At 38.1% G+C, this 25,225-nt stretch overlaps 1 protein-coding gene across 6 annotated transcripts in view; it reads right to left on the bottom strand.

The window, feature by feature from the left end:
* Window positions 1-25,225, bottom strand: part of EXOC6B (exocyst complex component 6B) — a 717,372-nt gene that overhangs the window by 365,802 nt on the left and 326,345 nt on the right. The window lies entirely within an intron of this gene.

Genomic DNA, 25,225 nt, shown 5'->3' with positions numbered 1-25,225 from the left:
TAATTTGCAAATTTGCCTACCGGCTAAAATTTATGTGTAGCCTCAAAATCAATACTCATGGCACTTTCATAGTCATTCAAGGACATACACAGTGTGGGGAAAATTTTGCGTTGCCCGATGCACATGTTCCTAGCTGAGGCCGAACAAAGCAACACTCTTCTTTCTTATTTCAGTTCACACACTATAAACAATTATTCTTTTCATGGTCTATCTAGTGCCACATTCTTCAAATTTTTGTGCTTTTTTAAAAAATTTGAGGCATAATTGACATAACATTATATTAGTTTCAGATGTACAACTTAATGATTCAATATTTGTGTATACTGCAAAATGATCACCAAAATAAGTCTAGTTAACATCTATCACCACATAGTTATACATACTTTTTTTCTTGTAATGAGAACTTTTAAGATCTGCTCTCTTAGCAAGTTGCAAATATATAATACAGTATTATTAACTATAGTCACCATGCTGTACATTCCATCCCCAGGACTTATTTATTTTATAACAAAGTTTGTACCGTTTGACCACCTTCATCCAATTCCTCCAACCCCTACTCCCTGCCTCTGGCAACCACCAATCTGTTCTCAGTAACTATGGGTCCAGATGGATTTTGTTCATTTATTTAGATTCCACATATAAGTGAGTTACAACAGAGTATCTGTCTTTCCCTGTCTGACTTATTTCACTTAGTATAATGCCCTCAAGGTCTACTCATGTTGTCACAAATAGAAAGATTCCTTATTTGAAATCTTTATATGACTGAATAATATTCCATTGTGTATATATGTACCACATCTTTATCCATTCATCTATTGATGGATACTTAGGTTGTTTCCATATCTTGGCTATTGCAGACTGCAACATGGGGATGCATTTATCTTTTCGAGTTAATGTTTTTATTTTCTTTGGATAAATGCCCAGAAGTGGAATTCCTGGATCATATGGTAGTTCTATTTTTAATTTTTTGAGGAACCTCCATACTGTTTTCCAGAGTGGCTGAACCAATTTACATTCCCACCAACAGTGCAAGAGGGTTCCCTTTCCTCCACAACCTCACCAACACTTGTTATTTCTTGTCTTTTACATAATAGCCACTCTAACAGGTGAGGTGGTATCTCATGGTGATTTTAATTTGCATTTCCCTGATGTAGAGCTCCCTTTCGTGTACCTGTTAGCCACCTGTGTGTCTTGCATTTTTGTGCTTCTTGTTGGTGATTTTGCTATTTAAAATGAACCCCAAACATAGTACTGAAGTGCTATCTCGTGTACCTAAGCTCAAGAAGGCAAGATGCACCTTACAGAGAAAATACATTTTAGATGAGCTTCATTCAGGTATGAGTTATAGTGTTGAATTCAATGTTAATGAATCAACAATAGGTATTAAGTAAGGTATCTTTAACGAGAAACACACGTAAAACAAGGTTATGAGCTGATTGGCTGATGAAAATGTTGTGATCAGAAGCTCACAGAAACCTAACCCTGTATTTCTCCTAACAGCAATGGTCCAGTATTCATTAACTAAGTGTTTACAGTTTATATTGGGTTGGCCAAAAACTTCGTTCGGGTTTTTCATAACATCTTACAGAAAAAGCCGAACGAACTTTTAGGCCAACCCAATAGAATACAACTACCATGAATAATAAGAATCGAATGTATTTGGACAGACTGATAATAATGACTTCCATATTGGACATGTCTGGCTCTTTCTTGTAATCAATATATAACTTTTAATGTCAACTACTTAGAGATGATTTTTCTACTACTTGATTTAAAAAGGAATGTTCTGCCTAACATATAACCCTCTTTTAATTCTTTGCATAGCACATATCTCCATCTGACATTATGTTGTTTATTTGTTTATTGTCTAACTCCTTTCACTAGGATGCAAGCTCCATGAGAACAAGTTTCTTGTTTGTCTTATTTTTTGTTGTGTTCACAGCCCCTAGAACAATGTCTGGCACATGACTGGCATTCAATATGCATTCGTTTGAAAACTGATTAAAAGTATGAGTAAAATATTAATTGATATTTTAAGATATCATTTTTATGTTATATTTACACTTTATCTGCTATGCAATAATCACTTCCTTATAATTATTCCTATTCATGTCATTCTGTTGTTTTTCTATCTCTATTTATTCTTTTAAGACTTTTGTTCCTATTTCATAGAGGTTATGTCTTCCTCATATCAAACAATTTTCTAAAATTTCCTTTTGGTTCCTTTATAAAATCATTTTTTTTTAATTATTTATTTATTTATGGCTGTGTTGGGTCTTCGTTTCTGTGCGAGGACTTTCTCTAGTTGCGGCAAGTGGGGGCCACTCTTCATCGCAGTGCGCGGACCTCTCACCATTGCGGCCTCTCTTGTTGCGGAGCACAGGCTCCAGGCGCGCAGGCTCAGTAATTGTGGCTCACGGGCCTAGTCACTCCGCGGCATGTGGGATCTTCCCAGACCAGGGCTCGAACCCGTGTCCCCTGCATTGGCAGGCAGACTCTCAACCACTGCGCCACCAGGGAAGCCCTATAAAATCATTTTTACAATCATGTTCCCTCTGAATTTTTAGGATAATGTTCCTGTTCCTTTTTAAAAATAAATAAATAAATTTATTTGTTTATTTATTTATTTATTTATTTATGGCTGCGTTGGGTCTTTGCTGCTGCGCGAGGGCTTTCTCTAGTTGCAGTGAACGGGGGTTACTATTCATTGCAGTGTGCAGGCTTCTCATTGTGGTGGCTTCTCTTGTTGTGGAGCATGGCCTCTTAGGTGCATGGGCTTCAGTAGTTGTGGCATGCCGGCTCAGTAGTTCTGGCTCGCGAACTCTAGAGTGCAGACTCAGTAGTTGCAGCACATGGGTTTAGTTGCTCCACAGCATGTGGGATCTTCCCAGCCCAGGGATCGAACCCCTGTCCCCTGCATTGGCAGATGGATTCTTAACCACTGCGCCACCAGTAAAGTCCCAGTCCCATTTTATTCAGTATGTTTTCTCAGATCTCATATTTTGTTTTATATTATTTCATTTTCCCAATTGCTCTATCTAGAACAAGTGGAGCCCCTTCTAGACTAGTACTTTCTTCTTGGTTTGTGGTTTGCCTTTGGCCAATTCGCCATTCATCTGGCTATAGATCTAATATCCTTATGGAAGTGGCAATTTATAACAGGTCCAAAGCTGTTTCAAAGGCCATCCACAAATTAATGCCAGTGTCTAGCAAGCAACAGGCCTACTAAGTTTGCATGAAATATGGCTGAACATTCTCCTACCATACATTTCCCAGTGTTTGAACTCTCTGAACTTCTTAAACTGAATGAAAACCACAATAATGTAGGCTTTTCCTATCTGTGCTCTTGTACAGCACTATTACTTTGAGTATTCTCCAGCACAGAAAGAACTGTGCTGCCAGTCAAGGTCCCTCTCTTTCCCCTCATCCCACATTCTGGTAGCACTAAATAGGAGAATCCATGCAGTAGAGGGGTGAACAACCAACGTATTCATCAATTCAGGATTGTATTTTCAATCCAGAAGGCATATCATGGAAAAGGGATAAACTGTCTTTTGACCTTTAAGGTTTGCTCTGTTGATGACAGCAAAATACACATCACCCAACAGCTGGATTTCTCAATCCATTCTATCAGCTCTAAACGTAGAGAAAATTTATTCCAATTCGGACAACGTCGTGAATTATCAGCCTTATTTATCAATGAGTATTATAAATTTTCAGACTTTAATACATCTAAAGTATATTAGTAAAAGTTAAGAAAGACTTAGGTTTGCAACGAGACCTTCAAGATAGCAGAGGAGTAAGACCTGGAGATCACCATCCTCCCCACAAATACATCGGAAATACATCTACATGTGGAACAACTCCTGCAGAACACCTACTGAATGCTGGCAGAAGACCTCAGATTTCTGAAAAGGCAAGAAACTCCCCATGTACCTGGGCAGGGCAAAAGAAGAAAGAAAAACACAGAGACAAAAGAATAGGGACAGGATCTGCACCTCTGGCAGGGAGTTGTGAAGGAGGAAAAGTTTCCACGCACCAGGGAGCCCCTTCACTGGCGGAGATGGGGGCTGGCGGGGGGGAAGCTTCGGAGCCACAGAGGAGAGCGCAGCAACAGGGGTGCAGAGGGCAGAGCAGAGAGATACCCGCACAGACGATCGGTGCCGAGCAGCACTCACCAGCCCGAGAGGCTCGTCTGCTCACCCGCTGGGGCGGCCGGGGGCTGGGAGCTGAGGCTCGGCTTCAGAGGTCAGATCCCAGGGAGAGGACTGGGGCTGGCTGTGTGAACACAGCCTGAAGGGGGCTAGTGCACCACAGCTAACCAGGAGGGAGTCTGGGAAAAAGCTGGGACCTACCTAAGAGGCAAGAGGCCATTGTTTCAGGGTGCATGAGGAGAGGCAAGTCAGAGCACTGCCTAAACGAGTTCCAGAGACGGGCATGAGCTGCGGCTATCAGCGCAGACACCAGAGACAGGCATGAAATGCTAAGGCTGCTCCTGCAGCCATCAAGAATCCTGTGTGCAAGCACAGGTCACTATTCACACGTCCCCTCCTGGGACCCTGTGCAGCCGGCCACTGCCAGAGTCCCGTGATCCAGGGACAACTTCCCCGGGAGAAAACACAATGTGCCTCAGGCTGGTGCAACGTCACACCAGGCTCTACTGTTGCAGGCTTGCACTGCATTCCATACCCCTCCATCCCCCTGGCCTGACTGTGCCAGAGCCCCCTAATCAGCTGCTCCTTTAACCCTGTCCTGTCTGAGCAAAGAACAGACGCCCTCAGGTGACCTACACACACAGGCGGACCAAATCCAAAGCTGAACACCAGGAGCTGTGCGAACAAAGAAGAGAAAGGGAAATTTCTCCCAGGAGCCTCAGGAGCAGCAGATTAAATCCTCAGAATCAAGTTGATGTACCTGCATCTCTGGAATATCATCCCAACATGAGGCTGCAGACTTTGTGTGATTTTGTCTGTATAACTTTGCTTTTACCATTTGTCCTAGGGTTCTGTCTGGTTTTTTGGGTTTTTTGGGTTTTTTTAGTATAGTTTTAGTGCTTGTTATCATTGGTGGATTTATTTTCTGGTTTGGTTGTGCTCTTCTTTCTTTCTTTTATTACCTTTAAATTTCTTTTATTTTTAATAATTTTTTATTTTTTATTTTAATAACTTTCTTTTCTTTCTTTTTTTCTTATTTTCTCCCTTTTCTTCTGAGCCATGTGGATGACAGGGTCTTAGTGCTCCAGCCGGGTGTCAGGCTGGTGCCTCTGAGGTGGGAGAGCCGAGTTCAGGACATTGGTGTACCAGAGACCTCCCAGCTCCACGTAATATCAAATGGCGAAAGCTTTCCCAGAGATCTCCATTTCAACGCTAAGACCCAGATCCAATGACCAGCAAGCTACACTGCTAGACACCCTATGCCAAATAACGAGCAAGACAGGAACACAACCCCACCCATTAGCAGAGAGGTGGCCTAAAATCATAATAAGATAACACATACCCTAAAACACACCACCAGACGTGGTCCGGCCCACCAGAAAGACAAATCCAGCCTCATCCACCAAAACACAGGTACTAGTCCCCTCCACCAGGAAGCCTACACAAACCACTGAACCAGCTTTACCCACTGGGGGCAAACACCAAAAACAATGGGAACTACAAGCCTGCAGCCTGCGAAAAGGAGACCCCAAAACCAGTATGTTAAGCAAAATGAGAAGACACAGAAACACATAGCAAATGAAGGAGCAAGGTAAAAAACCACCAGATAAAACAAATGAAGAGGAAATAGGCAGTCTACCTGAAAAAGAACTGAGAGTAATGATAGTAAAGATGATCCAAAATCTTGGAAAAAGAATGGAGAAAATACAAGAAACGTTTAACAAGGAACTGGAAGAAGTAAAGAGCAAAAAAACAATGATGAACAACATAATAAATGAAATTGAAAATTCTCTAGAATGAATCAATAGCAGAATAACTGAGGCAGAAGAACGGATAAGTGACCTGGAAGATAAAAGAGTGGAAATAACTACTGCAAAGAAGAAAAAAGAATGAAAACCATTGAGGACAGTCTCAGAGACCTCTGGGACAACATGAAACGCACCAACATTCAAATTATAGGGGTCCCAGAAGAAGAACAGAAAAAGAAAGGGAATGAGAAACTATTTGAAGAGATTATAGTTGAAAACATCCCTAATATGGGAAAGGAAACAGTTAATCAAGCCCAGGAAGTACAGGGAGTCCAATACAGGATACACCCAAGGAGAAACATGCCAAGACACATATTAATCAAACTATCAAAAATTAAATACAAAGAAAAAATATTAAAAGCAGCAAGGGAAAAGCAACAAATAACATACAAGGGATTCCCCATAAGGTTAACAGCTGATCTTTCAGCAGAAACTCTGCAAGCCAGAAGGGAGTGGCAGGACGCATTTAAACTGATGAAAGGGAAAAACCTACAACCAAGATTACTCTACTGGGCAAGGATCTCATTCAGATCTGATGGGGAAATCAAAAGCTTTACAGACAAGCAAAAGCTAAGAGAATTCAGCACCAACAAACCAGCTTTACAACAAATGCTAAAGGAACTTCTCTAGGCAGGAAAAAAAAGAGAAGGAAAAGACCTACAATAACAAACCCCAAACAATTAAGAAAATGGTAATAGGAACATACAAATCAATAATTACCTTAAATGTAAATGGATGAAATGCTCCAACCAAAAGACATAGACTGGCTGAATGGATATAAAAACAAGACCCATATATATGCTGTCTACAACAGAACCACTTCAGACCTAGGGACACATACAGACTGAAAGTGAGGGGATGGAAAAAGATATTCCATGCAAATGGAAATCAAAAGAAAGCTGGAGTAGCAATTCTCATATCAGATAAAATAGACTTTAAAATAAAGACTATTACAAGAGACAAAGGACACTACATAATGATCAGGTATCAATCCAAGAAGAAGATATAACAACTGTAAATATTTATTCACCCAACAGAGGAGCACCTCAATACATAAGGCAAACACTAACAGCCATAAAAGGGGAAATCGACAGTAGCACAATAATAGTAGGGGACTTTAACACCCCACTTTTACCAATGGACAGATCATCCAAAATGAAAATAAATAAGGAAACACAAACCTTAAATGATACATTAAACAAGATGGACTTGATATTTATAGGACACTCCATCCAAAAACAACAGAATACACTTTCTTCTAAAGTGCTCATGGAACATTCTCCAGGATAGATCATATCTTGGGTCACAAATCAAGCCTTGGTAAATTGAAGAAAATTGAAATCGTATCAAGTATCTTTTCCGAGCACAATGCTATGAGACTAGATATCAATTACAGGAAAAAATCTGTAAGAAATACAAACACATGGAGGCTAAACAACACACTACTTAATAACCAAGAGATCACTGAAGAAATCAAAGAGGAAATAAAAAAAATACCTAGGAACAAATGACAATGAAAACAGGACGACCCAAAACCTATGGGATGCAGCAAAAGCAGTTCTAAGAGGGAAGTTTAGAGGTATACAAGCCTACCTTAAGAAAGAAGAAACATCTCAAATACACAACCTAAACTTACACCTAAAGCAATTAGAGAAAGAACAAAAAAACCCCGAAGTTAGCAGAAGGAAAGAAATCATAAAGATCAGAGCAGAAATAAATTAAAAAGAAATGAAGGAAACAATAGCAAAGATCAATAAGACTAAAAGCTGGTTCTTTGAGAAGATAAACAAAATTGATAACCCATTAACCAGACTCATCAAGAAAAAAAGGGAGAAGACTCAAATCAATAGAATTAGAAATGAAAAAGGAGAAGTAACAACTGACACTGCAGAAATACAAAGGATCGTGAGAGATTACTACAAGTAACTATATGCCAATAAAATGACCAACATGGACGAAATGGAGAAATTCTTAGAAAGGCACCACCTTCTGAGAGTGAACCAGAAAGAAACAGAAAATATGAACAGACCAATTACAAGCACTGAAATTGAGACTGTGATTAAAAATCTTCCAACAAACAAAAGCCCAGGACCAGATGGCTTCACAGGTGAATTCTATCAAATATTTAGAGAAGAGCTAACATCTATCCTTCTCAAACTCTGCCAAAATAGAGCAGAGGGAGAAACACTCCCAAACTCATTCTACAAGGCCACCATCACCCTGATACCAAAACGAGACAAATATGTCACAAAGAAAAAAAAATACAGGCCAATATCACTGATGAACATAGATGCAAAAATCCTGAACAAAATACTAGCAAACACAATCCAACAGCACATTAAAAGGATCATACACCATGACAAAGTGGGGTTTAACCTGGGAATGCAAGGATTCTTCAATATACGCAAATCAACGTGATACACCATATTAACAAATTGAAGGAGAAAATCCATATGATCATCTCAATAGATCCAGAAAAAGCTTTTGACAAAATTCAACACACATTTATGATAAAAACCCTCCAGAAAGTAGGCATAGAGGAAACTTACCTCAACATAATAAAGGCCACATATGACAAACCCACAGCCAACAACGTTCTCAATGGTAAAAAACTGAAACCATTTCAGTTTTTCAGGAACCAGACAAGGCAGTCCAGAATTACTGTGGCCCTGAACCAAGATGGTGGAGTACACGGGCGTGCTCTCACTCCCTCTTGTGAGAACACCAAAACCACAACTAGCTGCTGGACAATCATCAACAGGAAGACACTAGAACTCACCAAAAAAGATACCCTACATCCAAAAACAAAGGAGAAGCCACAATGAGACGGTAGGAGGGGCGCAATCACAGTAAAATCAAATCCCATAACTGCTGGGTGGGTGACTCACAGACTGGAGAACACTTATACCACAGAAATCCACCCACTGGAGTGAAGGTTCTGAGCCCCACGTCAGACTTCCCAACCTGGGGTCCAGTAACGGGAAAAGAAATTCCTAGAGAATCAGACTTTGAAGGCTAGTGGGATTTGATTGCAGGACTTATACAGGACTGGGGGAAACAGACACTCCACTCTTGGAGGGCACACACAAAGCCATGTGCACATTGGGTCCCAGGGGAAGGAGCAGTGACCACAGGGGAGACTGAACCAGACCTACCTGCTAGTGTAGGAGGGTCTCCTGCAGAGGCGGGGGGTGGCTGTGGCTCACCGTGAGGACAAGTACCATGGCAGCAGAAGTTATGGGAAGTATTCCTTGGTGTGAGCCCTCCCAGAGTCTGTCATTAGCCCCACCAAAGAGCCCAGGTAGGCTCCAGTGTTGGGTTGCCTCAGGCCAAACAACCAACAGGGAGGGAACCCAGCCCCACCCATCAGCAGTCAAGCAGATTAAAGTTTTACTGAGCTCTGCCCACCAGAGCAACGGTAAGCTCTACCCACCACCAGTCCCTCCCATCAGGAAACGTGCACAGGTCTCTTAGATAGCCTCATCCACCAGAGGGCAGACAGCAGAAGCAAGAAGTACTACAATCCTTTTGTTCCTGTGGAACAAAAACCACATTCACAGAAAGACAGACAAGATGAAAAGGCAGAGGGCTATGTAACAGATGAAGGAACAAGATAAAAACCCTGAAAAACAACTAAATGAAGTGGAGATAGGCAACCTTCCAGAAAAAGAATTCAGAATAATGATAGTGAAGATGATCCAGGACCTCGGAAAAAGAATGGGGGCAAAGATCAAGAAGATGCAAGAAATCTTTAACAAAGAACTAGAACAATTAAAGAACAAACAAACAGAGATGAAAAATACAATAACTGAAATGAAAACTACACTAGAAGGAATCAATAGCAGAATAACTGAGGCAGAAGAACGGATAAGTGACCTGGAAGACAGAATGATGGAATTCACTGCCAAGGAACAGAATAAAGAAAAAAGAATGAAAAGAAATGAGGACAGCCTAAGAGACCTCTGGGACAACATTAAATGCAACAACATTCATATTATAGGGATCCCAGAAGGAGAAGAGAGAGAGAAAGGACCAGAGAAATTATTTGAAGAGATTATAGTCAAAAACTTCCCTAACATGGGAAAGGAAATAGCCACCCAAGTCCAGGAAGCACAGCGAGTCCCATACAGGATAAACCCAAGGAGAAACACACCAAGACACATAGTAATCAAACTGGCAAAAATTAAAGACAAAGAGAAATTATTGAAAGCAGCAAGGAAAAAATGACAAATAACATACAAGGGAACTCCCATAAGGTGAACAGCTGATTTCTCAGCAGAAACTCTACAAGCCAGAAGGGAGTGGCATGACATATTTAAAGTGATGAAAGGGAAGAACCTACAACCAAGATTACTCTACTGGGCAAGGATCTCATTCAGATTCGATGGACAAATCAAAAGCTTTACAGACAAGCAAAAGCTAAGAGAATTCAGCACCACCAAACCAGCTCTAAAACAAATGCTAAAGGAACTTCTCTAAGTGGGAAACACAAGAGAAGAAAAGGACCTACAAAAACAAACCCAAAACAATTAAGCAAATGGTAACAGAAACATACATATCGATAATTACCTTAAACGACTATGGATTAAATGCTCTAACCTCCAAAAGACACAGGCTTCCTGAATGGATACAAAAACAAGACCCATATATATGCTGTCTACAAGAGACCCACTTCAGACTGAGGGGATGGAAAAAGATATTCCATGGAAATGGAAATCAAAAGAAAGCTGGAGTAGCAATACTCATATCAGATAAAATAGACTTTAAAATAAAGAATGTTAAAAGAGACAAGGAAGGGCATTACATAATGATGAAGGGATCAATCTAAGAAGAAGATAGAACAATTATAAATATATATGCACCCAACATAGGAGCACCTCAATACATAAGGCAACTGCTAACATCTCTAAAAGAGGAAATCAACAGTAACACAATAGTGGGGGACTTTAAAACCTCACTTACACCAATGGACAGATCATCCAAAATGAAAATAAGGAAACAGAAGCTTTAAATGACACAATACACCAGATAGATTTAATTGATATTTATAGGACATTCCATCCAAAAACAGCAGATTACAGTTTCTTCTCAAGTGCGCACGGAACATTCTCCAGGATAGATCACATCTTGGGTCACAAATCAAGCCTCAGTAAATTTAAGAAAATTGAAATCATATCAAGCATCTTTTCTGACCACAACGCTATGAGATCAGAAATGAATTACAGGGAAAAAAACGTAAAAAACACAAACACATGGAGGCTAAACAATACATTACTAAATAACCAAGAGATTACTGAAGAAATCAAAGAGGAAATCAAAAAATACCTAGAGACAAATGACAATGAAAACACAACGATCCAAAACCTATGGGATGCAGCAAAAGTTGTTGTAAGAGGGAAGTCTATAGTTATACAAGCCTACCTCAAGAAACAAGGAAAATCTCAAATAAACAATCTAACCTTACACCTAAAGGAACTAGAGAATGAAGAATAAACAAAACCCAAAGTTAGCCGAAGGAAAGAAATCATAAAGATCAGAGCAGAAATAAATGAAATAGAAACAAAGAAAACAATAGCAAAGATCAATAAAACTAAAAGCTGGTTCTCTTAGATGATAAACAAAATTGATAAACCGTTAGCCAGACTCATCAAGAAAAAGAGGGAGAGGACTCAAAACAATAAAATTAGAAATGAAAAATGAGAAGTTACAACAGACACCACAGAAATACAGAGCATCCTAAGAGACTACTACAAGCAACTCTATGCCAATAAAATGCACAACCTGGAAGAAATGGACAAATTCTTAGAAAGGTATAACCTTCCAAGACTGAACCAGGAAGAAATAGAAAATATGAACAGACCAATCACAAGTAATGAAATTGAAACTGTGATTAAAACTCTTCCAACAAACAAAGTCCAGGACCAGATGGCTTCACAGGTGAAATCTATCAAACATTTAGAGAAGAGCTAACACCCATCCTTCTCAAACTCTTCCAAAAAATTGCAGAGGAAGGAACACTCCCAAACTCATTCTATGAGGCCACCATCACCCTGATACCAAAACCAGACAAAGATACTACAAAAAAAGAAAATTACAGACCAATATCACTGATGAATATAGATGCAAAAGTCCTCAACAAAATACTAGCCAAGAGAATCCAACAACACATTAAAAGGATCATAGACCATGATCAAGTGGGATTTATCCCAGGGATGCAAGGATTCTTCATTATATGCAAATCAATCAATGTGATACACCACATTAACAAATTAAGGAATAACAACCATATGATCACCTCAATAGATGCAGAAAAAGCTTTTGACAAAATTCAACACCCTTTTATGATAAAAACTCTCCAGAAAGTGGGCACAGAGGAAAGCTACCTCAACATAATAAAGGCCATATATGACAAACCCACAGCAAACATTATTCTCAATGGTGAAAAACTGAAAGCACTTCCTCTAAGATCAGGAACAAGACAAGGATGTCCACTCCTACCACTATTATTCACCATAGTTTTGGAAGTCCTAGCCACTGCAATCAGAGAAGAAAAAGAAATAAAAGGAATACAAATTGGAAAAGAAGAAGTAAAACTGTCACTGTTTGCATATGACATGATACTATAGATATAGAATCCAAAAGATGTCACCAGAAAACTACTAGAGCTAATCAATGAATTTGGTAAAATTGGACAATACAAAATTAATGCACAGAAATCTCTTGCATTCCTATACACTAATGATGAAAAACCTGAAAGTGAAATTAAGGAAACACTTCCATTTACCATTGCAACAAAAAGAATAAAATACCTAGGAATAAACCTACATAAGGAGACAAAAGACCTGTGTGCACAAAATTATAGGACACTAATGAAAGAAATTAAAGATGATACAAACAGATGGAGAGATATACCATGTTCTTGGATTGGAAGAATCAACATTGTGAAAATGACTATACTACCCAAAGCAATCTACAGATTCAGTGCAATCCCTATCAAATTACCAATGGCATTTTTCACAGAACTAGAACAAAAAATTTCACAATTTGTATGGAAACACAAAAGACCCCGAATAGCCAAAGCAATCTTGAGAAACAAAAACGGAGCTGGAGGAATCAGGCTCCCTGACTTCAGATTATACTACAAAGCTACAGTAATCAAGACAGTTTGGTACTGGCACAAAAACAGAAATATAGATCAATGAAACAGGGTAGAAAGCCCAGAGATAAACCCACGCACATATAGTCACCTTATTTTTGATAAAGGAGGCAAGAATATACAATGGAGAAAAAACAGCTTCTTCAATAAATGGTGCTGGGAAAACTGGACAGCTACATGTAAAAGAATGAAATTAGAACACTTCCTAACACCATACACAAAAATAAACTCAAAATGGATTAAAGACCTAAGTGTAAGGCCAGACACTATAAAAGTCTTAGAGGAAAAAATAGGCAGAACACTCTATGACATAAATCACAGCAAGATCCTTTTTTGCCCACCTCCTAGAGAAATGGGAAGAAAAACAAAAATAAACAAATGGGACCTAATGAAACTTAAAAGCTTTTGCACAGCAAAGGAAACCATAAACAAGATGAAAAGACAACCCTCAGAATGGGAGAAAATATTTGCAAATGAAGCAACTGACAAAGCATTAATCTCCAAAATTTACAAGCAGCTCATGCAGCTCAATATGAAAAAAACAAACAACTCAATCTAAAAATGGGCAGAAGATCTAAATAGACATTTCTCCAAAGAAGATATACAGATTGCCAACAAGCACATGAAAGGATCCTCAACATCAGTAATCATTAGAGAAATGTAAATCAAAACTACAATGAGGTATCACCTCACACAAGTCAGAATGGCCATCATCAAAAAATCTACAAACAACAAATGCTGGAGAGGGTGTAGAGAAAAGGGAACCCTCTTGCACTGTTGGTGGGAATGTAAATTGATATAGCCACTATGGAGAACATTTGGAGGTTCCTTAAAAAACTAAAAATAGAACTACCATACAACCCAATAATCTCACTACTGGGCATATACTGTGAGAAAACCATAATTCAAAAAGAGTCATGTACCACAGTGTTCACTGCAGCTCTATTTACAATAGCCAGGACATGGAAGCAACCTAAGTGTCCATCGACAGATGAATGGATAAAGAAGATGTGGCACATATATACAATGGAATGTTACTCAGCCATAAAAAGAAATGAAATTGAATTATTTGTAGTGAGGTGGATGGACCTAGAGTTTGTCATACAGAGTGAAGTAAGTCAGAAAGAGAAAAACAAATACCGTATGCTAACACATATATATGGAATCTAAAAAAAAAAAAAAAAAAGTGGTTCTGAAGAACCTAGAGTCAGGAAAGGAATAAAGACGCAGATGTAGAGAATGGACTTGAGGACACAGGGAGGGGGAAGGGTAAGCTGGGACGAAGCGAGAGAGTGGCATGGACATATATACATTACCAAATGTAAACTGGATAGCTAGTGGGAAGCAGCCACATAGCACAGGGAGATCAGCTCGGTGCTTTGTGACCACCTAGAGGGGTGGGATAGGGAGGGTGAGAGGAAGACACAAGGGGGAGGAGATATGGGGATATATGTATATATATATATAGCTGATTCACTTTGTTTTAAAGCAGAAACTAACACACTATTGTAAAGCAATTATACTCCCATAAAGATGTTAAAAAAAAAACCCACAAAAACAAAAAAAACAAAAAGATACATGCATCCCAATGTTCACAGCAGCATTATTTGGAATTGCCAAGATATGGAAGCAACCTAAATGTCCATCAACAGATGAATGGATAAAGAAGATATGGTATATACATATATACAATATGTACAATATATACATATTACTCAGCCATAAGAAAGAATGAAATTCTGCCATTTGCAACAACATGAATGGACCTGGACAGTATTATGCTTAGTGAAATGAATTAGACAAGGGAAGATAAATACTGTATGTTATCACTTATGCGTGAAATCTAAAAAATAAAATGAATGAATATAACAAAACAGAAAAAGACTCACAGATATACAGAATGAACTAGTGGTTACCAGTGGGGAAAGGGAAGGAAGGAGGGGCAAGAGATAGGCGTGGGGATTAAGAGGTACAAACTACTACAGTATATATAAAATAAACAAGCTACGAGATATATTGTACAGCACAGGGAATATAGCCAATATTTTGTAACAACTTTAAATTGAGTATAAGCTATAAAAATTTTTAATCTCTACGTTGTATACCTAAAACTAACACAATATTATAAATCAACCTTCTTCGATTTAAAAAAAAGTCATTCATAATCCCCATCACCTGGAGATAACTACTGCTTACTGTTTGGTGTACTCCTCACAAATGTTTTTCTATTCTAAATAGACAGATATTTTACCTACACACATATGTGCATATACACATATATAAATAGGATCATACCATACATACTCTTTTCACTGACCTTTCCATGCAAAAATCTTTTTTAGAACATCATAATTCAGTATAATCTACTTTTACTGCACAACACTGTTCCAACTCCCTTTCTTCACACACAGGCTATAAACTGTCATACCAATGCTGGAACAAACATGGGCTTTGAATAAATGTTCAAAAATAAAAATAAAAACACAATTGATGACTTTGAAGTCCCCATGTGTCTAGACACTTGTCGGGATATAAACATAGGTAACAAACACAGTTGCCACTCAATGTGAGCAAATGAGTGAAGCCTTTTGTTTTTGTATATAAAAGTGATAAAATTCATTGCTAACAAAGCTCAAAGTCAAATTTTAGCTGCTCTAGGTCACAAACATGCACCAGTAATCAAATAAGTCAGGATCATGTGATCCTTGCTCTTCCTGGGGAAAGAGAAGGCCAGATGAAAGACCTTTCCTGGATTTCTTTCCTTCATAAAAGGTAACAATGTAGCCTATGTACACAAATATCCTGAACATTTCATACAATTATTGATCCTCATGCCTCCAAACATTAGTGGAATCTACATGTCTAGCTTCATAGAAATAAAAAAAAAACTTAGGCTGGGACACTACTACTTCGTATGGGCAACACGTCTACATAACAGGGAAAAAGGAACAGACCTTGTATATTCTTCATTAAACATTTACTACGCCATTATTTGGCTAAACAGCTCTTCATCTAGTGTATCTTTCCTGGTAGAGATTGATATGAGGTCTGCTGGAAAGTAGGCAGAGACCTTCCCATCTATCACAATAACAGAAAAGTAACCCTTGGATTGAGAAACAGCTAAGGACAAGTACACAAAGACAAGAGGGAAATGGAAGGAGGGACGTACACACCATTGTTCTTCTGGCTTTGCCTACAGGAAGCAATATTTCCATTTGGTCTTGGGCAAAGCCTGTAATTTCACCACCCTGACTGCAGCTGGAGAACTCCCTTTTAACTGTCCCAGCATCCAAGTGAAGACAGGTTTACTCAGAGTGTTTTAAAAAAAAAAAAAAAAAATCTGAAAGGGCCATTTTAATTTGCTTCCATGCAAAAAGGGGAGCACATATCACAGGGCCCCATAACGACATTCAACGGGATATTACACTTCACCATATGGCTAATTTGCACAGCAGGCCCAAAGCAGGACTTTCTTTCATTAGAAGTGCCCTAAAGATCAGACTATAGAAACACATGTAAAGAACAAACCCAAGATGCCCCCTATTGCTTAAATGTAGAAACATTCATTTGATTCCCAGATGTAAAAGCCCATTCAGAGAGTTTCCATGGCAAGGTCATTCAAGAGTCATGAAGGTGGTATGTGCCACAGCTCCGCTTACCTACACTAGGGCTTTGAAAAACGTCTAAAATTCAAGAACCACAACACTGTCAAACACCTCAAAAAAAATCTATGTACGAGGAAAGGATAATTGCTCTGGTAGATAATTTATTATGAAAAAAAAAAAACCATTACTTTCCAAATGCCCCAATTCTTTATATCACTCAATTAGCCTACAAAGTAAATCTACATAAACTTCTGTTCCTTTCTGAAGAGCAAAGGCAGTCTGACGTTCTAACAGAATCCTGTTTATTTTTAAGATGCCCCTTTTAACTTATGTTTGTCTTGGCATTTCCTCTTTCTGCCATACCCCAAGCCTGAGCCATAGAAAAGAACATCCCCTCCGGGAATGACCCAAGTCTGCAGAATTTTAAAAAAGAAAAAGAAAGAAATCTGATGCCTAATGATTATGGAGTAGTTGAGTCTGTGCTTTTGAAGAAAGTAAACATTATGATTAACAATCTTGGGCTTTGTAATTAGCTTCCCCCCTTCCATGAGAGAGTGTTAATTTATTAAATATTTTAACAAAGAGTCTTTTATTATCAGATTCAGTTTGGCTGGCTCCTTTCATAGCATTACCAATTACAACCAATAAAGCTTTAATTGATGACTACTTTTTATAACCTTTGACCCAAGATGATAAACAGTTGTACCTTAGAAGTGAAAGGGTAAACCTCAAAGGGAACGGTGTCTTAATCATGCTTAGCAAGCTGCTTAAAATTACAACCTACCTACCTGGCTAGAACAAAAACCCAGACTTCCTCTCTGATTAAGGTAATTGATCAGGAAAAGACTTGGATTTCACTTTTAAGATGTATCCCTTTTGTTAGAAAAACCTTAGCTTGAATAAGCTGCAGGTAACTGTGCACATACAATTATATGCACAAATAATATGCTAATTGTATATTATAATATGATTTAATCAATTTGTAGACAATTAGCAAGAGAATTTTTTTCATGTTTTTTTTTCCAATTTTACTGAGAAATAATTGACTTACATCTCCGTATAAGTTTAAGGCATACAGCATGATGGTTTGATTATGATGGTTAGAAGTCTCTTCTAACTCACACTTGTCAATCTTTTAAACTGCTGAAGTGCTTCACAATTCAGAAGTTTAAACCTCTTAATCTGTTTCATGTTTCCAAAATGAATAGGACCCCTGAACAATTACTAAAGAGCGCACAGAAAAATGTAACATCTAAAAATGTAAATAAAAATAATATCGTGATGTCACAGTTGTTACACACAATCACTTCATGGAGATGAAAGGCAATGAGAACTAATAGTTCTCACTATTAACAATAAGTAACTAGAAAGTGCTGGCTTAACAGAAGATACAATATAAGATTTTATACAAGAAGAACTAGACAAATAGCTTTTAAGTGACTTCCCATGTATATTAAAGGAAGTCAATGCCAGGAAAAGCACAAAATCTGAGGTTCAGTCTAAGTACTTTATAAACTGAAAGAGCTATACACGTTATTTTTATGATATATAAATGTATGTAATGGCTGTTTTATTAAAGACACATGGCTGCTCCTTGCATTTCAAAATCAAATTTGCCACACACACACCCCAAAACAGCCCTTTATATAGTTAAGTGAGGATTGGGGAAATTCTATACAAATAAATCTATGCCTTTTCTCCCCCATTAACAGAAACTGTACAGAAACAGACAACTTTAGAATGTAAGAATAAAAAAAAATTTGTCATACTGAACTTCAGATGTTTAGAAAAACAAGCAGAGTATCTAAAAACAAAAAAAATGGACATATATTCAGCTGATATTTGGTAAAAAAGAAAAAGTAAGAATATAGCTTAAGAGAAAAAAAGGAAACTAAAAGTTGAATAAAATTTGCTTCAATACCAATTTTTTAATTAAACTTTTTATAATGAGAGGATTGTAGATTCACATGCAATTATAAAAAATTATAGAGACAGGGACTTCCCTGATGGCGCAGTGGTTGAGAGTCTGCCTGCCAATGCATGGGACACGGGTTCAATCCCTGGGCCGGGAAGATCCCACATGCCGCGGAGCAACTAAGCCTGTGCGCCACAACTACTGAGCCTGCGCTCTAGAGCCCGCGAGCAACAACTACTGAGCCTGCGTGCCACAGCTACCGAAGCCCACGTGCCTACAGCCCATGCTCCACAACAAAAGAAGCCACCGCGATGAGAAGCCCGAGCACCGCAACGGAGAGTAGCCCCCGCTAGCCGCAACTAGAGAAAGCCCGCACACAGCAAAGAAGACCCAACGCAGCCAAAACTAAATAAATAAAATAAATTTATAAAAAGAAATAATAGAGACAGATCCTTTGTTCCTTTACCCAGGTTTTCCAATGGTAAACATCTTAGAAAATTATAGTCCACTATCGCAACTGGGACACTGACAGTACAGTCAGTCAAGGTGCACAATTCCAAAACTACAAGGATCCCACAAGCATCCTTTTTATAGCCATTCCCTCCATCCCTACCTCCTACTGAACTTTTGGTAAGCACTAATGTGTTCTCCATTTCTATAATTTTTGTCATTTTAAAACTGTTATATAAATGGAATTTTACATTACGTAACCTTTTGAGATTGGCTTATTTCACTCAGTATAAATCTCTGCAGATTCATCCAGGTTGTTGCATATATCAATAGTTCTTTCCTTTGTATTGCTGAGTAATATGGCATGCTGATATGGTATAAATGTACCACAGTTTAACTATTCACCTATTGAAATATATCAGATATAATAGTTTGGTGCTATCATGAATAAAGCTGCTATCAGGTATGTAAAATACCTGAAATAAGTTTTCTTTTCTCTGGGATAAATGACCAGGAGTGCAACTGCTGGGTCACATGGTAGTTGCATGGTTAGTTTTTAATCTGCCAAACTGTTTGCCAGAGTGACTGCACCATATTATGTTCCCACCAGCAATCATAATGGTATTTGGTGTAGTCATTATCCTGATAGGAGTGTAGTGATAGCCCATGGTGGCTTTAATCTGAATTCTTTTTAATGACTAATGGTGCTAAACAAAAGATGTTCCCATGTGCTTATTTGCCATCTGTACATCTGCACTGGTGAATTATTTGTGTCTTCTGTCCATATCCTAACTGGATTATTTTTTATTGTTGAGTTTGGAAAAGTCTTTATACATTCTAGATACTAGTCCTTTGTTGGATATGCGGTTTGCAAACATTTTCTCCCACTCTGTAACTTGGCTTTTCACCCTCTTAATGGGGTCTTTTAATTTTGATGAGGTCCAATTTATCAATTTTTTTCTTTTGTGGTAAGTGCTTTTGGAGTAAAGTCTAAGAACTCTTTGCCTATCTCTAGCGTCTGAGAATCTTCTCCTGTTTTTCTCAAAAGTTTTACAGTTTTGCATTTTACATTTAAGTCATGATCCATTTTGAGTTACTTTTTGTACAAAATGTGAGAAGTAGCTCAAGGTTCACTTTTTTGGTGTATGAATGTTCAATTGCTCTAGCACCATTTGTTGAATTGCTTCTGCAATCTTGTCAAATATTTTTTTATTTCTGAATTCTCTATTCTGTCCCATTGATCTGTCTAGCCCTTTGCCAATTCCACACATCTTTTTTTTTTTTTTTTTAAAAAGCTTTTGATTGAGCTATAACTGATATATAACATCATGTTGGTTTCAGGTGTACAACATAATGATTAGATATTAGTATACATTGTGAAATGATCACCACAATAAGTCTAGTTACCATCCATCACAATACACACTTAATTTTTAGGATTTACTCTCCTGGCAACTTTCAAGTATGCTCTACAATATTATTGACTATAGTCACCATGTTGTACATTACATCCCCAGGACTTTTTATGTTATAACTGAAAGTTTGTACCTCTTGACCCTCTTCACCTAATTAAACTTAAAAGCTTTTGCACAGCAAAGGAAACCGAAACAAAGGCAGCCTTCGTAATGGGAGAAAATATTTGCAAATGATGTAACCAACAAGGGCTTAATTTTCAAAATATACAAACAGCTCGTATAGCTTAATATCAAAAAAACAAACAACCCAATCAAAATATGGGCTGAAGATCTAAATAGACATTTCTCCAAAGAAGACATACAGATGACCAATGGGCACATGAAAAGATGTTCAACATCACTAATTATTAGAGATGTGTAAATCAAAACTACAATGAAGTATCACTTCACACCAGTCAGTATGGCCATCATCAAAAAGTCTACACATAATAAATCTTGGAGAAGGTGTGCAGAAAAAGGAACCCTCCTACACTGTTGGTGGGAATGTAAATTGGTGCAGCCACTATGGAGAACAAATCTGGAGGTTCCTTGAAATACTAAAAATAGAGCTACCACACAATCCAGCAATTCCACTCTTGGGCATAAACCCAAAGAAAACTCTACTTCAAAAAGATACATGCACCCCAATGTTCACAGGGGCACTATTTACAATAGCCAAGACATGGAAGCAACCTAAATGTCCATCGACAGAGGAATGGATAAAGAAGATGTGATATACATATATACAATGGAATATTATTCATACATAAAAAAGAATGAAATAATGCCATTTGTGGCAACATGGATGGATCTGGAGATAATCATACTAAGTGAAGTAAGTCAGACAGAGAAAGACAACTACTGTATGATATGACTTACATGTGGAGTCTAAAAAAGATACAAATGAACTTATTTACAAAACCAAAACAGACTCACAGACATAGAAAACAAACTTAGGGTTACCAAAGGGGAAGGGGGGGAGTAAATTGGGAGTTTGGGATTAACAGATATCCAGGATATCCAGTGCTATACATAAAATAGATAAACAACAAGGACTTCTGCACAGCACAGAGAACTATACTCAATATCCTATAATAATCTATAATGGAAAAGAATCTAAAAAAGAAAATATATATGTGTATATATCTACATACATGTATGTATAATGGAATCACTTTGCAGTACATCTGAAACTGTCACAACTTTGTAAATCAACTATACTTCAATTAAAAAAACAATTTTGTAAAAAAAAGAAAAAAAAGTCCACAATCAATAGTGATTTTTAAAATGCAAATGAAATTCACCAATGTACCCTTTGTTTTCCTGCCACCAAGTTAGCAAAAGAAAAAGGACAAAACTCAATATTATTGAAAATATGGTAAAACTGCACTCCTAAATTCTTTTGTTAAGGAATGCAAATTGTTATGAAGTTTTGAGGGATTAAGTATCAGGAAGCTTAAAATGTGTATGCCCTTTAACTCACTTTAATAATCATCAGACCAGTGATTTTTTAAAAAATGCTTAAAATGTACACAGTTGAAAGAACTTGGGTTCATAGTCTTACAGTATGGGTTAGAATCCTGGCTTATTCCTAACTCTGTGATCTTAAGCAATTTATTTAATCTAAGTGTCAATTGCCTCACCTGCAAAATAGGGATATTAATATATATACTTGTCAGGATTGCTATGAGGATTAAATAAGACAGTGTACGTGAATCATATAATATGAGGCCTAGCACATACTAAGTTCTCAATAAATGGTAGCCATCATCATTATCATCATCGCCGTCATGACTGTCATGATTAATTACAACATTAGATTAAGTAAACCTATATAGTGAAAACAAAAACAATAATGTTGGATCTATATTTATTGACATGTACAGATATTTGTGATATGGTGTATGTTAAGGGGAGGCGGAAGCAAAATATAAAGAAATGCACATAGTATAATCCAATTTATGTAAAAAGTATATCAAATGTGTCCAGAGAATAATGTCTGTAAGAAGTATACCAAAATTGTGGTGAAATTGCAAGTAATTTGGTTTCTTCAAATTTTTCAAGTTTTTTAAACAATGAACAATGACATTTAGGTGAAAAATAAAGATATTTCCTTAGTTCCCTTTTATCAGAGCCATCACAGTGTCCGCTGACTGATCCCACCAGGTCAGGGCAGAAAGAGCCTAGAGCAGACAACAGTGGAATGATAAGTATAGAAACTTTCAGATCCCAAGATAAAGAACACAAGAAGAGAAAAAAATAAGTGCTTTCTCCAAAGTTGATAGGTGAGAATAAAAGTGGCTCCTGTGCTACGCCTAGATTTCGACAGAGTTAGAGTAACAGTGCTGGCACCTGGAAAGGAACTCACTGTCCTGGTACCAATAAAAAAAACCATAAAACAGATACTTTATGGACCCTGTCATCTACCACTTGTGACTACAGACAAGGTGCCTGGCTATCTGAAGACTTCTCCCTGTAAATACCAAGTATGCAACTCTACAAAACTGTACAGGATGATTTCAGGCAACAGAAGACATCCTGCACTGTAGAAACTTTCAACAAAAGGTCTTTTGAAATAGCCAAATAGCTGAAAGTTTCCCTTAAGAGAGTAATAAAGCTATGCCTGGAAAGAGGGGAAATTTTTGCTCTTTTCTGAATGGGAGGGTCCAAAAGAAGCTTGTTACTGGAACAAACTGCACAATAACCTGGCACTATCAAGGGCTATTTGGCAGCTCAAGGAGGGATGATCTACCCTAAGACTAGTCCAGAGTGAGTTTGGCTTTGCCTAACTTAGGGCTGGCAATGATCCTTTTAAAACAGCAGTATTATCACCTGACCCTCCCCTCTTGATTTTCCCAAGCCAGGTTTAGAGTAAAGAGCAGAGAGAGAGCACAGGATAACTGCTAATTAAAAATAACCCCTTAGGATGAACTGTGGAGAACTACCCCAGCAAGGCTGCAGTTTTACATGACAGTTGCTGAACCCTGACAGGCCCAAAGAGACCTTGTATGACGACATTAACACATTATTAGAGTTCCTCATAAGCCAATACTCCTAATCTAAGGAGCAAAATACTAAACATACTTTGTCCATCTTCTCTCTCCACCCCAGTCCTTTTTCTAAGTCAAAACCTATGTGGTTTATATGACTGAGTTTCTCCAGGTCCTTATATCTGATTTCCAGGTCTTTGCCAATATTAGAAGGAAGGGCATAACTATTATTTTCAAAGTAGTTTTTTTCCATAAATTACAGGAGCATGGCTTTCTTAACTAAAAATTTTATAAATTTTTCTTTCTCCTCAAACTTCAGAGACCAGATATTAATGCAAAACAATGCCAACGTGTTTATTTTTAGTAGCATGTTCAGAATGTATAGTTATGGAAAAAGTCTTTTTACTTACTGCACAAATTTTGCCCCTGAAACAGAAACATTGATAATACAGAAAAGTAATAAGAGGTTTCAAATACAACTCAAAAACAAGCTTGGCTCCTATTTTTGCCAATCACTAGTGCTGTGATCCATTGGGCAGCTAAATTAATCTTGCTGAGCTTCAGTTTCCTCAACCACCAAGTCAATATAAGGTGCTCAATATAAAACCTGCTTATGTCAGAGTGGTATGTTGAGGCTCAAATGAGATAGTGTGTGTGAAAGTGCTGTGGAAAAAACACAAAGCTCCTAAACTCAAAAGAACTCAGCAGTTTGGGGTGCTGACTGTAGAACACGTTATGGATACAGCTAATGTTGTCAAATGGAGAAAAAAGACAAAAACTATCCTTCCTTCTAATGAGGATTACAGTTTGATCCTTTTCTATTTTCATACTTGCAAGAACTGTTTGAGGAGAAGACAGATATAGCTCTAAAAGTTAAACTGGATCCTCTGTTCTTGCCATTTTCACAAAGGATATTTCACAGAAGCCACAAGGAAAGAAATCTTTTTAATTATTTTGAAAAAAAACAATTGAAAACTGAAAAAATCTATGCTTCAGGTTTTAAAAAGCATATAATAAAATTTTCTCTTAAAGATGGTATATTTTAACTATATACTTCATAAAAATAAACTTCACCTAAGAGTCTTGAAGAGGTAGGGGTTGGATTTAAGACTTGATGAAATGAAAGAGGCACGCTTACAGATGCTTTAAGAAATATTTATTACAAAGAATTAATATATACTGAGCAACCACTACACCTACTATATGCTTTATAAAAACAATTTTATTATCTCATTTATTATTCTCAACAACTCTTTAAAGTATATTTTCAGGGGTGAAGTCAAGATGGCAGAATGGGAGGACACAGAGTTCACGTCTCCCCACAAGTAGGGCACCTGCCAGATGCTGGTGGGGGACCTCAACGCCCAAGGAGATGGGAGTAACCCCCAAGCAACTGGGTAGGAACTGGGGGAGGAGCAAGGGGGGAGGAGAAGTGGAAGCCGGACAGGACTGGTCCCCTGAGGGGTGGCTGTGAGAGGGGAGGGGTTCCCATGCCTGGAGGGACCCTCAGGAGCTCAGAGGATCAGGGGGAAGTGTGGCTAGTGCTTCCCCTGCCCAATCGGCCCTGGGAAGGCTGCTGGGCTCTCAGGCCTGGTCCTCCACCCTAGGAGGCCCCCTCCAGTTGCATGGGTCCTAGAGATGTAGGAGGCAGGGAGGAGGGGGGAAGAGGAGGAGAGGCGAAGGGGTGGGGGGG

The sequence above is a fragment of the Balaenoptera borealis genome (assembly GCF_965194805.1).
Source record: "Balaenoptera borealis genome assembly, chromosome: 15".
Classification (NCBI taxonomy): Eukaryota; Metazoa; Chordata; class Mammalia; order Artiodactyla; family Balaenopteridae; genus Balaenoptera; species Balaenoptera borealis.
The sequence above is the reverse complement of the archived record's forward strand: the minus strand, read 5'-3'. Positions and strand labels throughout refer to the sequence as shown.